The sequence below is a fragment of the Hibiscus syriacus genome, unplaced genomic scaffold (genome assembly GCF_006381635.1).
Source record: "Hibiscus syriacus cultivar Baekdansim isolate YM2019G1 unplaced genomic scaffold, ASM638163v2 tig00002338_pilon, whole genome shotgun sequence".
Taxonomy (NCBI): Eukaryota; Viridiplantae; Streptophyta; class Magnoliopsida; order Malvales; family Malvaceae; genus Hibiscus; species Hibiscus syriacus.
In genome coordinates, this window is record NW_024061926.1 from 1,655,384 (window position 1) to 1,670,005 (window position 14,622).

Consider the following 14,622-nt stretch of genomic DNA (forward strand, 5'->3'; position numbering starts at 1 on the left):
CGCAATGCGAAATGAAAATCGCAACGACAAAATCGCAATGCGAAATGAAATCGCAACGACAAAATCGTAACGCGAAATGAAAATCGCAATGCGATTTGTGTTTCGCGTTGCGATTTTGTCGTTGCGATTTCATTTCGCATTGCAATTTTGTCGTTGCGATTTTCATTTCGCATTACGATAGCCATTTCCGCGTTGTGATAGTCATTTCGCGTTGCGATTTAAGTTTCGTGTTGCGAAAGTAAACTATTCTTCTTCTGGAATGTTATATGTTGTCCTTTTAAATGTTTATATAAGTGCTTACTTCTGGAATGTTATCTGAGCATTTTGTGAACTATGATAGAATAATGATTTGGGTGAATACAATGCTAGTTTGAAACATATTTGTCTTTGTTTAATATCATGTCTGTTTATTTACTGATTTATGTATTAATTTTTTTAGCGGCCCGATAAGGTGGATGCTTTACGTCGGGTTTTCCTTGCACGACGGAGTTCACGCATCAGACGGTGTGGACGTGCTATTACGTCTCCGTTCACCCCAATGGTGTGAAGACTCCGCAAGAAGAAGCCCGACTCACCGGTCATCCCTCAAGAGTCCCCTCCAATCGTTCAAGATGCCCCTGTTCTCCCTCAAGATTCCCCCCCACCGTTCAAGAGGCCACTGTCATCGTTGAAGAGGTCCCTCCCACCATTCCAGAGCCCGATTCACATGGGGTAATATATCGAAGAAGTAGAAACCCCCACCGGTTTCCGGACATGATGGATGAGAGTTGGCTCTCGTATGAGTTACCGGCTAGTACCCTTCCGATATCTGAAGTGGAGAGGAGACAACTACCGGAAAAAATTGTGGATAATACCCTTTGGGCTAAGATCGCAGTTGATTTTTATCTACATGAGCGGAGCCAAGGGTGTTACACTGACATCAGCAAACTCAACGATGAAATGTTTGTTGCTTGATCGGTCTTGGTGGGGGGTGTGCTATTAGGGGTTGAAGACAGTGGCTATTTGGATGGGGAGGTAAGTCTTATATTTGTCTTATATATGATTTTGATTAATTTGTTTAAAAATTAATGTAATTCACTAATATATGTATTTTTTGTAAAACAGCATATCGATGTGTGGGTGTCACGTCTACTAATAATAAGGAAGCTTAGGAAAAATAAAAAAAAATTCGCTATATACAATAATGCCGACGGCTTTTCACGCAGTTCACTTGAAGAATCAACGAGATGAATCATTTTTGTTGGGCAATGGACAAGCTAAACTTTATCCTGCATGGTGGGAGGTCGATAAGGTTAGTGTTTATTTTTAAAATTTTTTAAAGGTGTTCATAAATAAGTGCGCAAATAAATGAATTATTACTTATGATCGCAGGTGTTTATCCCTGTTTTGGAACGTCGTCATTGGCTTCTCGTCCAACTTCAGCTCCCATCCCTGAAGATAATAGTGTCTGACAGCATGATCAATTACATATCACTGTCTGATTTGAGAGATATTTTCAAGGGATGGAGCTCTCATTTGGCTAAATTCTTGGATGGGATTAAGTATTGGGATTCTGGACACAAGAAGCCAAAGAAGTTCAATGTCACAGTTGTCAGAGACGAGACCGCGCCACAGCAATCGCCGGGAGCCAGAGGGGATTGTGGTCCTCTCGTATGCCTTTGCTTGGCGCGTTAATCCTCGTTAAATACCTAGAATTCAATAATAATTGTTAAAAGTTTATGCATGTTAATCCTCGTTGCCTTTTTCATTTCGCATTGCGATTCTATCGTTGCGATTTGCATTTCGCATTGCGATGGTCAAATGATTGCCTTTCGCAACGCGATTCTGACTTTCGCAACGAGATAAGAATCGCAATGCGAGTTTCAAAGTTCGCAACAGGTTTTAGTTTCGCAAGCCAAATTTTTTGTATATATATACGCAGCAACAACTCATAACCTAAATCCCTAAATCGCAACATTCCATCTCCATCTATCACTCTCTCCGGCGACATCCGTTCCAATATCCAACGATCCTTCCCCATCCGGCAACAGGTCTTAGTTTCGCATCTCGTTTGTTTAGTTACAACCATGAAATCATCTAATGTTGATCATGTTTGGATAGATTTGTTTTGGAGGGTCATGGGAGAATGTTCATGGTGTTTTACAATATATGCCTTTACCCATGAATCTTAACTAAAACTGTCATTAAAGAAGTTAACTTATTAAACCCTAATGTTACGTGTTTCAAAGAAATTGAATTTAGAGCCCCTAAGTGGATTTAGGTTATCTTATCAGAGAAATGGTAAAGTTTATTTGTTAACCGACAATGAAGATGTTGAACGATTCATTGCTTACATTAATGTTTCAAGTGATGATGTACATTGTATGTTGTTGAACCTAGAAGTAGTATTGTTGGGTCAGCAGCGGGTAGTAATCAACTAAGTGAGTCTCAAAACCCACAGCCTTTCTCTAATCCAAATCCAAATCAACTTTCAGCACCAAATTCCGGTTTTCGTATTGACCAATTAGACGATGATGAGCCAAGAGAAAAAATTGTGAGTACTAGTCAGTATTCGAAATTTGATCTTGGTCAATACCCGGACTTTGATATTTGTCAATACACGGATTTTGATGATGTTTCAGAAGAAGAAACAGACCCTGCGTGTATGATTTTGATATTGGTCAATACCCGAATTTTGATGATGAAACACCGTTGACGAGGAAGATGTTGTTGATGATAATGAGGAGGAAGTTACGACTGTGAATGAACATGTTGACATCCATTCTGTAATTCATATAATCCTGAAGAAGAAAAAGAAGAAGAAAAAGTCCCGAAGAAAGAAAAATGCCACGGGAGTATAACTGGAATATGCCAGAATTACTTCAGTTACCGGAAGAAGAGTTGGCAAAGAAAGCAGTTGATGTTACACAAAAGTTATTCGTATCAAGAAAGATGATTGTTTTGATACAAAGGAAGACTTGAAGATAGCTTTGTATACGAAATGTGTGGAAGATGCTATCAACTAAAAGTTAACAAATCAAGCAAAGATCGTTTCGAAACAGGTGTACGATTGACAAAAACTGTACGTGGCGTATGATTGCAAAGAGGATAAAAGATTGCGCAATGTTTCAAGTTAGGACTTTATTGATAAACATACATGTTCAAGAACCCAAGTTTTTCCTCACCATAGACATGCAAACAAAAAGGTGTTGGGTGGTTTTCTGGCTGAGTTAATGTTTTTGAATGGCAGGGTATATCGGGGACATGAAATTATGACTGACATGAATGCTCGGTTCAAGATTAGTATATCATATTCTCAAGCTTGGAGAGCCAAATGTTATGCTTGGAATTGTTGAGGGGGTCGCCAGAAGCATCGTTTGCCCAACTGCCGGCTTATTGTCACAATTTAAAGCTGAAAAATGGGTCGTAACTCATATCAAAACAGATAGAGATGGACACTTTGAGTGCTGTTTATCGCCATTGGTGCTGCGGTTAGTAAATCAATATAATTTGTTGACTCATTTCTGTTAGTTACATGCATTTCACATTTAAATGATTATATTTTTGTGTATTATTTTGTAGATTCGTTCGTTTATTACTTGCATGCGCCCAGTTATTATAGTTGACGGAGCATTTGAAAGGTCGATACCTTGGAGTAAACTTATTAGCAGTAGCCATGGATGCTAACAATGGGATATTGCCAATAGCTTACGGGGTTGGCAAATCTGAAACCTCTGATTCATGGACATGGTTTATGGGGTATCTTAGGGATTGCATAGGTCCTATTAGCAATCTGAAATATCCGATAGGGCAAACTCAATTGACAACGCTGTTAGAAGGTGTTTCCCAGATGCTTTTCATGGACTTTGTGGTGTTCATTTGTATAGAAATCTAAAATCAAGGTCTGCTGGTATAAAAAAGCACAAATGGACATACTGGAAGGCTGTAAAGGCTTATCGGAAGTGGATTTCAATAAGCATATAAACTGTTTAAGACGTGTTTTGCCTCAGTGTGCTCAAACACTAGAAGATGTGGGGTTTGAAAGATGGTCAAGAGTACATCAACTTGGAGCAAGATATGGTTTCATGACGTCTAATAGTGCAGAATCAATTAACGCTCTAAGTCGTCATTCCCGGAAATTACCCATTACTATGTTAATGGAGTTTTTTCAAGCCTCTATTCAACAGTGGTACTACAAGAAAAGAAACCATGCAGGTATTATTTCTTTGAATTCGTAACTTATCATATATTTTACTAAGTATTATTATTTAAATTTACAGGAACATTGGAACATCGTGTTACACCATGGACTGAAAAAAAGATAACGAAACGTGTTGTGAAGTCAACGTCATGGAGAGTTGAACCATGTTCAAACACTTTGTTTGAAGTACTGGATAATAACTTAAATGGGCTTGTCGATCTAAATGCAAGGACGTGTAGTTATATGAAATGGCAAACATCTGGTTATCCATGTGGCCATGTTATAAAAGTTGCTCTTCATCTAAACCAAATGATTCAAGCACATACGCTATGGATTGCTACACTACAGAAGTATATCGACAGACTTATGCTGAGATTGTCTACCCTATTTCACATCCTTGAGTGGGACATACCAGATGACTTACAAACAGTTTTGCCACCAGCCATGGAGAAGGCTACCTGGCCGACCAAAAGTCATGATCGTATACCGTCTAAGGGTGAAGAGAAGAGAGAATGACATGTAGTCGGTGCAAGGAAAGTGGTCATACAAGGTTGACATGTGGATCACCAGTGCCATCACAATCATCTTTTCCTCTACCAAAATATGGATCATCATCAAAATCCAAAGCTCATATGGTGTCAAGAAAAAGGCAATCAAAATCGCAATCATCTTTAAAATCCCAATCACAACTGGCTTCACCTTTTGGGACTGTTAACTTAGGTGATTTTTAATGCAAACGTTGTATTATGTAGATTTGTGTGAACTTTTAACATTTTCAGTTAGGCATGTATTAGTAACTTGAGTTTGAAAATTGCTATGATCTGTTCCAGTTGTTATCACTTAATAGGCAATCATCTTAATGTCCATCGCAACGCGGAAATTACTATCGCAATCGAAATGAAAATCGCAACGAGAGAATCGCAATGCGAAATGAAAATCGCAACGCTAATTTTGCAATGCGAAATGAAAATCGCAACGAGGGAATCGTAATGCGAAATGAAAATCGCAACGCGAATTTAATTTCGCGTTGCGATTTTCATTTTCGCGTTGCGATTTTCATTTCGCATTGCGATAGTACTTTTTGCCTTCAACATAATGCAGATTGAAATCAACAAAATCAACCATTACATTTCAATCAATTAAACAAACACAAATAAGAATTATGTTAACATCAATTAAACAAATCAACTTTTACAAATCACCTTTTAAAATCACCTTTTACAAATCAATTAAACAATCAAAAAATAAGCAATAATTATTAGAGAAATAACACTTCTACTATTGAATCAACTTTTGCAGCCATACATCATTTTCACGCAGCTCACTTCTGAGATTAACCTGCATAAACCAAACATTTGCTCAAACAACACTTTCTACACATCTAAAACCTACAAACAGCAAATTATTGAATTCTAGGTACTTAACCAAACATTTTCAAACCACAAGCCTATAAACATACCAATTGTTTATGGACATTTTTATAACGCGGATGCAGGTAGGCAGCGTCTCGTATATCGATCTAGCCATATAATGTCGAAACCACAAGCCTACTGCAGCTCTATCTATATCGGTGGGGGGTAGATACTTTATACTTCCTGTGATCAAACGGTCCAACGCCAAGCATACGAGAGGACCACAATCCCCTCTGGGTCCTTTCGTTTGTTGTGGTGCTGTCTCGTCTCTGCTAACTGTAATATGAGCTTCTTTGGCTTCTTGTTTCCAGAACGAGTCCAATAATTTATCGCATCCAAGTATTTAGCCAAATAAGAGCTCCATCCCTTAATAATATCTCTTAAATCAGCCAATGATATGTAATTTATCATGATGTCATATACTATTGCCTTAAGGGATGGGATCTGAAGCTCGACGAGAAGCCAATGGTTACGTTCCAAAACAGGGATAAACACCTGCAATCATAAGTAATAATTCATTCATTTGCGCACTTATTTATGAATACCTTTAAACTCAATCTAAAATAAACACTAACCTTATCGACCTCCCACCATGCAGGATAAAGTTTAGCTTGTCCATGCCCAACGCAAATGATTCATCTCGTTGATTCAAGTGAACGGCGTTAAAAGACGTCGGCATAATTGTATACGTGTATTTCTTTATTTTCCTTAAGTTTCCTAATTATTAGAAGACGTGACACCCACGCATCGATATGCTGTTTTACAAAAAAAGACATATATTAGTAACTTACATAAATTTACAAAAAAAATAATCAAATGAAAATATAAGAAAAAATATAAGACTTACCCCTCCATCGAAATAGCCATTGTCTTGACCCCTAATAATACGCCCCACCAAGACCGATCAAGCAACAAATAGATATCATCATTGAGCTTGCATATGTCAGTGAAACACCCCTGGCTTCGCTCATGTAGATAAAAATCAATTGCGGTCTTAGCCCAAAGGGTGTTATCCAGAATTGTGTCCGGTAGTTGTTCCTCTCCTCTTCAGATACGGTATGGTACTGGCCGGTAACATACGAGAGCCAACTTGAATCCATCATGTCCGGCACGTCAGAGGGTTTCTCAAGAATCCTACATATGACGCCATGTGAATCGGGCTCTTGAATGGTGGGAGGGACTCTTCAACGATGACAGTGGCCTCTTGAACGGTGGGAGGGGACTCTTGAGGAATGATAGGGGCCTCTTCAACGATAGGAGTGGACTCTTGAGGGATGATAGGCGTCGGGCTTCTTCTGCGGTGTCTTCGCACTATTGGGGTATACGGAGCTTAATAGCACGTGCACGCCGTCTGATGCGTGAACTCGTCGTGCAAGAAAAACCCGACGTAAATCATCCACCTTATCGGTCCGCTAAATAAAAAATACAAATATCAGTAAATAAACAGACATGATATTTAAACAGTGAAACAAAGATAAATATATTTCAAACTTTCAACCAAAAGACAAAACAAAGACAAATACTAATTCACAGTGTTAAAGTAAAAAGTTTAGCAGTTTTGGCAGCAACCGAATAAATTTACTAAGCAATCTAAGTGAAATGGTTAATTTAAGTGAAATTACGAGTAAATTTATCATCAAGTTAAATATGGAAAATCTTAAACTTACCTCGTTGGTAGAGTATGAACCTCATTCTGCAACGATACTACCATCTCACGTAGAGCGGCAACCTCACCACGTAAAGTAGACACCTCACACGCCATGCACCATCGTTATCGCGTAGAGTACCGATCTCTCACGCAAGGCATTGACCTCATCACGTAACTCCTTGACTCATCCCGTGGAGGTGGAGAACAGGGAGATAGAAGTCGTGGCATCTTTGTCGGTCGCCTATCATGAGGTGATGGTGGAGAAGAGACTCGATGATGTGACGTGATAGGTGATGGCTCTCGTTGTAGAGGTGTATAGTCGGGTCGATCAGGTGATGGCTCTGGGTGAGGTGATGGCTCTCGAAGTGGAGGAAGTGGAGGCTGCTCATCATTCGTCCATCAAAAAAACGTGACTAGCTTGCCACCAATCAGTGGCAAGCTCAGCCTCCGTGGGGTGTCAGTTCATTAATGGAGTGTTGGCCTCCTAAAAATATAAAAACTAAAACAAAGTTAAACGTCTACTATTAATAACTTGTTTATATATGATAGTATTTGTGTTAACTTACATTATTTATTGTCGCATATGGTATTAAGTCTTCCCAATCCAAATACGTTTCTCTTCCAGGAAATAGCCCTAGGAATCATCTGAGGATTTTAATGCATATGTCCGCATGCTGAGGAAAGCCTCGAATATCCAAATCTACAAACAATATAATAACAAACATTAGTAATTGTTAAATAATTAATTATAATTTTGAAAACTTATAGAAATTTTACCTTAAAGGCAACAAAGCCTGACAAAGTGTATTTCGACCCATCGCCCGCAAACTTTTGCGGTCATCAAAGGTAGACGACAACTAGTCCAGGTAGCTTTCCATATATACGAACCCCACGGAAACAGATTCCATGCATTTAGGTCCTCTACCAATAATATTAGCTCCTGAGGAATAGGTTGTCTGGCCTCTCTGCCTAAAAAGCCGGCATACAAAAGTAGTAGATGGCATACTCGGACAACATCGACGTCATTCATCCGAGTAAAACCATCTTTCTATTAAACAATTTCTTCATGTCGTCGACGTGTAAGTTCGGTTCTCTATTGACTCATCAGGAAAAAACCTGGATAACCATGATGGCGGGTGATATGACGAGTACCGGCCTACTCATCGTGTCCGAATCGTAGACCAGTGATTAAGCAGAACTCCTTCCACCCAAAACATGTATACGCCGGTGGAAAATGAAACCATTCTCTTCCTCACCACGTTGTATACTGTCGGGTAGACGCTAGTCATGGTCTGAAGCCACAAAGGGTCAAACTAGCATCTCCACCCGGATGCTGTACTCTCAGCCATGGCCGAAGCAGGTTTCTTCAAACAATTTTTTTGTGCAGGTTAAAGCTTCGAAGCAATTGTAGTGGCTAGGCTAACTTTATTCCTTAATGTCAATGAAGCCGAAATTTTACAAAAAAAACAATAAACATACCAAGTTAGATATACCAAAAATTACACTGTCAAGATATACCAAAAACAAACAATAAAAAAAAGTAGTTTATTCTTGAAACTAAAATTTGCAATACTGTTTTTGTCTTTTGGTTGAAATGAAAATCGCAACGAGATAATGAGAATCGCAATGCGAAATGACTATCGCAACGAGAGAATCGCAACGCGAAATGACTATCGCGACCAGACAATCGCAACGCGAAATGAAAAGCGCAACCGCGAAATAAAAAATCGCAACGCGAAATATGAAAATCGCAACGCCAATGCGATTTGGTTTCGCGTTGCGATTTTTTATTTCGCGTTGCGATTCTCGTTGCGATAGTTATTTGCGTTGCGATTTTCATTCTCGAAACTATTCTTCTTCTGCATTACTTCAACCAAAAGACAAAGCAAAGACAAATACTAACTTCACAGGCTAAACAATTTAGCAGTATTGGCAGCAATCGAATGAATTTAATAAGAAATCTAAGTGAAATGGTTAATTATTATTGAAATTACCAGTAAACTTATCATCAATCTCAATATGAAAAACCTAAAATAATGCAAAATTTCAAAATAAAAAAAAAAAAAAACTAACCCTCGGAGGTTGATTTTCCATTTCTAAATGATTGTGAGGGATTTTGACTGTGAATGGTTTGTGAGGGATTTCGCCGGCGATGGGGACGGAAATCTTCGGAGATGGGGATGGATTTGCCGTAGAGAGTGAGAGATGGAGATGGGACTAAGTGTTGTGTTTTTGGGTTGAGGTTATGAGTTGCGATACTGTGGACGGTTCAGTTTCCGATTATTAAGAAAAAATTCGTGTTTGGAATTTGAAAAAAAAAATACGCGTTAATACGAATGGCGCTATGTAAATTGCGTTGCAAAAGTCAGAATCGCGTTGCGAAAGTCAGTATCTCATTGCGATTTTGTATTATCGCATTGCGATAGTCAGTATCGCATTGCGATTTTCCCAATTCGCGTTGCGATTTACTTATTCGCATTGCGAATTGGGAAAATCGCAACGACATTGTATACCATCGCAACGCGATTTCCAACTATCGCAACGCGAAATGCAACGCGAATTTGCGATAATGGAGATCGCGTTGCGAATTAGCGATCGCATTGTGATTTTGTTGGTCATTTTGGAAAATGCGGAAAAAGTTGGTTAAAATCGTATATTATATGAGATTTTTGGTCACTGAGGTTATTTTCTCTAATAATAATAACAATAATAATAATAATAATTAAAAATTAATAACGAGAACCCGGACAAAAACGGGTGTCTACACAAGGTTAGCAAGATTGGTAAGGGCATGAGATGGGACATCAAGATGGTGGATCATAAGATGGTCCTCTTGTGCCAGAGAAGATACTAGTTGCAGTTAAATAATATTGGGTCGGTAGCCGAGGTAACAGCACCACCAACGGTGAACAAACTGTTTCAACAGATTATTTATTGAGGTAAATCCCAAAGCACAAGTAAGATGCTAGTTGTTGACAAAGTTGCTCAAGGCATAATTTTTTTACATTGTTATCCGTGCTGTAAGAGCATATACACCATTATTTCAGAGAGTATTTTTTGACGTAATTCTGGACAAAAATAGAGTAACATAGTTTGTCTAACTGCCCAAATGCTTGTGTAATGATACACCAACTCTCAAGTCTGGCTATGACACATCTCGAACTTACCATATTGCTATAGCCTTTAAATCATTCATCTTGGATAACATTTTTTCTCTTGCTCATTAATCTATATTTCATGCTTCAAGGCACTCTTGAACTGCATGTATTTCACATCATGTTAGTGCTTAAACGAGAATTGTCGAAAGCACAACATTAAAGAACCTCATGTCAGTGAAAAGAGTCTTTCAGTATGGAGCTATCCAAAACAGGACATGTTTCGTTTACATAAATACAGTTGTTGTCGTAACCGGTTTTCGTCCGGGCACGAAATATTTATTTGGCGGGAAAATTTATATGAATAAATGATTTTTGAAAAATAATTTGGGAGTGGCACCCCTACAACGCCCAAAATTGGTACTTTTTAATTATAAATTGTCTCTATTATTAAAATTTTAAAAAATTCAAAAATATATTTAATTTATAATCCTATTATTTCAAAATTATATAAAAAAATATTTATTTATTTAAAAATATCAGAAAGGAACTTCTAGGTGCCTTAAGACAGTTCTTTTCTTGATATTGAAATATTAATTTAAATAATATTGTTTAATTTTAAAATACCAGAATAGGACATCCAGTGTATTAAGACTGTCCTTTTCTTCGATATTAAAAATAAATATTAAAAATTTTAATTACTATTTATATATATATTTATGAATACATAAAAACTATTTAAAAATATAAAAAATAAAAACAATAAAAATACAACTAGAACGATATATTAAAATCAGTAAAATAAATGAAAAATTTAAAATAATGACTAAATTATAGTAAAAATAAAATTAAAAACCTAATTCATCAAAATATTAGGGATTAAAATGCTATTTCTTTATTTTATTATTTAGTGACTAAAATAAAATCTAAAATTCGGATATTATAATAAAATAAATTAAAAAATATAAACTAGGATTAAAAAATTAATTATTGAAATTAAGGGATTAATTCTGTTATTTATCCTAAATATATTATTTTAATATAAAGGACTAAAATAAATAAAATTAAATTTCGAGATCAAATTAAAAGTATTATAAATTCAATTCAGTGACTAAAATATAAAGTTTACAAGTTAGAAGGACGTACGAGTTTAATTATCTAATTACGCGTATAGTCCTTCCCGAAACGACGTCGTTCGGGAGGGCCTATATAAGGTCCAAAACGGCTGGCCCGAAGGGCCAGCTTCATTTCTCCTCTCTCTCTCTCTGAGAGAAAAAATTTTCTCTCGATTCTCTCTAAAAATAGAGAGAAGCCAGACGGCCGGCCTCCGTCTGCCGGTGTTCGTCCGCGCCAACCACCGCCGCCGGCCACGTCTTCGGTGGCCGGAATAATTTTTTTTACATTGAAACGTAGATCACGTCCTAATGACGGTTCCGATGATTTTTTCCTTTAAACGGGCTCCGATCGGAGCAAATCTAAAAAATATACCTTCGGTTTCGAAGGTTTTGGTGAGATCCGGGTCGGCTTCCTCGGTAAGTTTCTCTTCTTCCTTTTCTTTTTTCTGGTTCTTTGCTGAGAGTTGGTAGTAGTTTTTCTGTGTATTTTTCTCTCTTTCTCTGTTCTGTTCTCTCTGTCTCTTTTTTTTTCTTTTTTTCAGGTTCGGGTGGTGGCTTTATAGCCACCCCGTGTGGTCATCGGACGGTCCGAAGAGTGGGTTTTGGTGAGTCACCGGACTACCAGTGGTGACTCACCCCTTGGGAAATACGTGTGCGGCTACGGCCGACCATTCTGTGCCTTCGGTTGGGAGTGGCAGCGGTGGAGGCAGAGGCGGCTGGAGGCAGAGGCCGGCTGGAGGCAGAGGCGGCTAGGGATTAGGGTTAGGAAACCCTAACTAAAACCCTAAATGTTTAGGGTTTCGGTTTGGGTTTTGGGGGTTTAAATGGGCTTGTATTAATATTATTTTATATGTATTTAATATATTTAATAATAATAATAATAATGATAATAATAATATAATATATATAATAATCAATTAATATGGGTAAAAAATTAGTATCTTCAGATGCCCTTTGCTCATTGTGTTAACAAGAATAGGGCAAAGATGAAAAGATAATAAAATTTTTTATCCATTTGGCTTCACTTGATCATAATGGAGATATTGAATAAATTATTCTCTTCTTCAGATGAGTTCTTCCATTATGAACTTTCTGCTGGGGATGATGTTGACCTCTTTCTTTTGTGATAGAGTCATTCAAAAGGTTGAATAAGCTTTTGATGAGTTCTTCTCATTATGAACTTTTTCTAGAAAGGCTGATGCTAATCTATCTCCTTTGTGATAGAATTATGCAAAAGTTGAACAAATTCTTCTTATTATGAACTTCTTCTTCCTTCTTCAGATGAGTTTCTCATTATGAACTTCTCTGGAAAAACTGCTCCATCAAGTGATGGATTTGAGCAAAAGGTTGAAAAATTCTTCTTATTATGAACTTCTTCCTTCTTTAGATGACGAGTTCTTCTCATTATGACTCTACCTGGCAATGTTGATCCATCAAATGATGAATTCAAACAAAAAGTTGAACAAGTTCTTCTCATTATGAACTTCTTCTTCCTTCTTCAGATGAGTTCTTCTCATTATGAACTTTCTCTGGAAAAGATGATCCATCAATTGACGAATTCATGTAAAAGGTTGAACAAGTTTTTCTCATTAGAATTCTTCTTCCTTCTTCAGTGAGATCTCATTATGAACTTTTTCTGGAAAATCTGATCCATCAAATGATGGATTTGAGCAAAAGGTTGAACAAGCTCTTCTCATTATGAACTTTTTCCTTCCTTCAGATGAGTTTTTCATATAGAACTTTCTGGAATGTTGATCATCAAATGATGGATTTGAATCTTTGCTAAAATCTTTGAAATTCCTGTTAAAATTTCAACAAGAATAAAAATGAATGAAAATGCATCTATTTTTGCAAATGCCTAAATATGATGCATGAATGTTAAGTTGTTTGATTTCAGATCGGTGAATTGAGTATTTCTTCAATTGTAAAAAACCAATAGACCTTTCTTCTTCAAAACAAAGAATCTATCATCTTTGACAAATGAGATGTAGATATAATGTCACAAACCTTGAGAATAAAACTCAATAGTATAGGCTCTTGAAAAGCTTGCATTCAGGCAACATGTTGATTCTGATAACAATTCATCTGATTATGAAGTGACCTTTCAAGATGATTTCACAGATATCGATAGTTCTTCTAATACCAAGAAATCTTGAATTCTGATTCTGATGAAGAGAATAAACTGTTATACTTGACAAAATGGGATTCTCAAAGGCTAAGCTTCAATAGCCATGTAGAGACGTGGTCCAGATTCATCAATTGCAGAATTGGCAAATTTTATATGTGCTGCTCACATGACTAATGTTACTGACACATTTCTTCCGGTACAAGATGGGAAGCCATTATGCAATGATCCCAGTTATAAGCAAAGACGAAACTTGTGCTATGATTTTTTTAAAGGAATAAGCAAGAGAAGCTTGAAAAGAAACTTCTTAATGAAGACGATCATGCAGTTCATCTTTTAATTCCAATGATTGGTTTGTAGTTCTTACCAAACCAGATCAATAACTCAAAGAACAACTTCCAGAAGATGCTATTGAGTCTCCTTATTTCTACTATGAGCAAATTCATCTTCTAAATTCAATGATTGGTTCTGCCAACCAGATCAGATAACTCAAAGAACACTTCCAGAAGATGCTATTGGCAAATTCATCTTCCAAATTCAATGATTGGTTCTGCCAAACCAGATCAGATAACTCAAAGAACACTTCCAGAAGATGCTATTGAGTCTCCTTATTTTTACTATGAGTAAATCTCAAATTCAAATGATTGGTTCTGCCAACCAGATAGATAACTCAAAGAACACTTCCAGAAGTATTGGCAAATTCATCTTCCAAATTCAATGATTAGTTCTACCAAACCAGATCAGATAACTCAAAGAACACTTCCAGAAGATGCTATTGGCAAATTCATCTTATTCCAGTTAAGGTTTGGACTGGGATATCACAGTACTTATTAGATGTAAAGCCATAATTTGTAGATTCGAAACATTTCATGCTACTACACTGACAAGGGTTATATTCATAATTCTGCCAATTAAGAAAGATTTTCTCTTTATTTGCTTTCTCCATGTGCTGAGCTTTTCCATGACAAGAAATGATGGCCTTCCTGGGATCAAGAACAAAGTTGAACTGTTTATAAACATGTACAGGACGTGCCAAATTGACAGAAA

At 37.1% G+C, this 14,622-nt stretch overlaps 1 pseudogene; it reads left to right on the forward strand.

The window, feature by feature from the left end:
* Positions 1 to 10,183, forward strand: part of LOC120144925 — a 31,460-nt pseudogene extending 21,277 nt beyond the window's left edge.
* Positions 10,184 to 14,622: the final 4,439 nt, after the last annotated feature.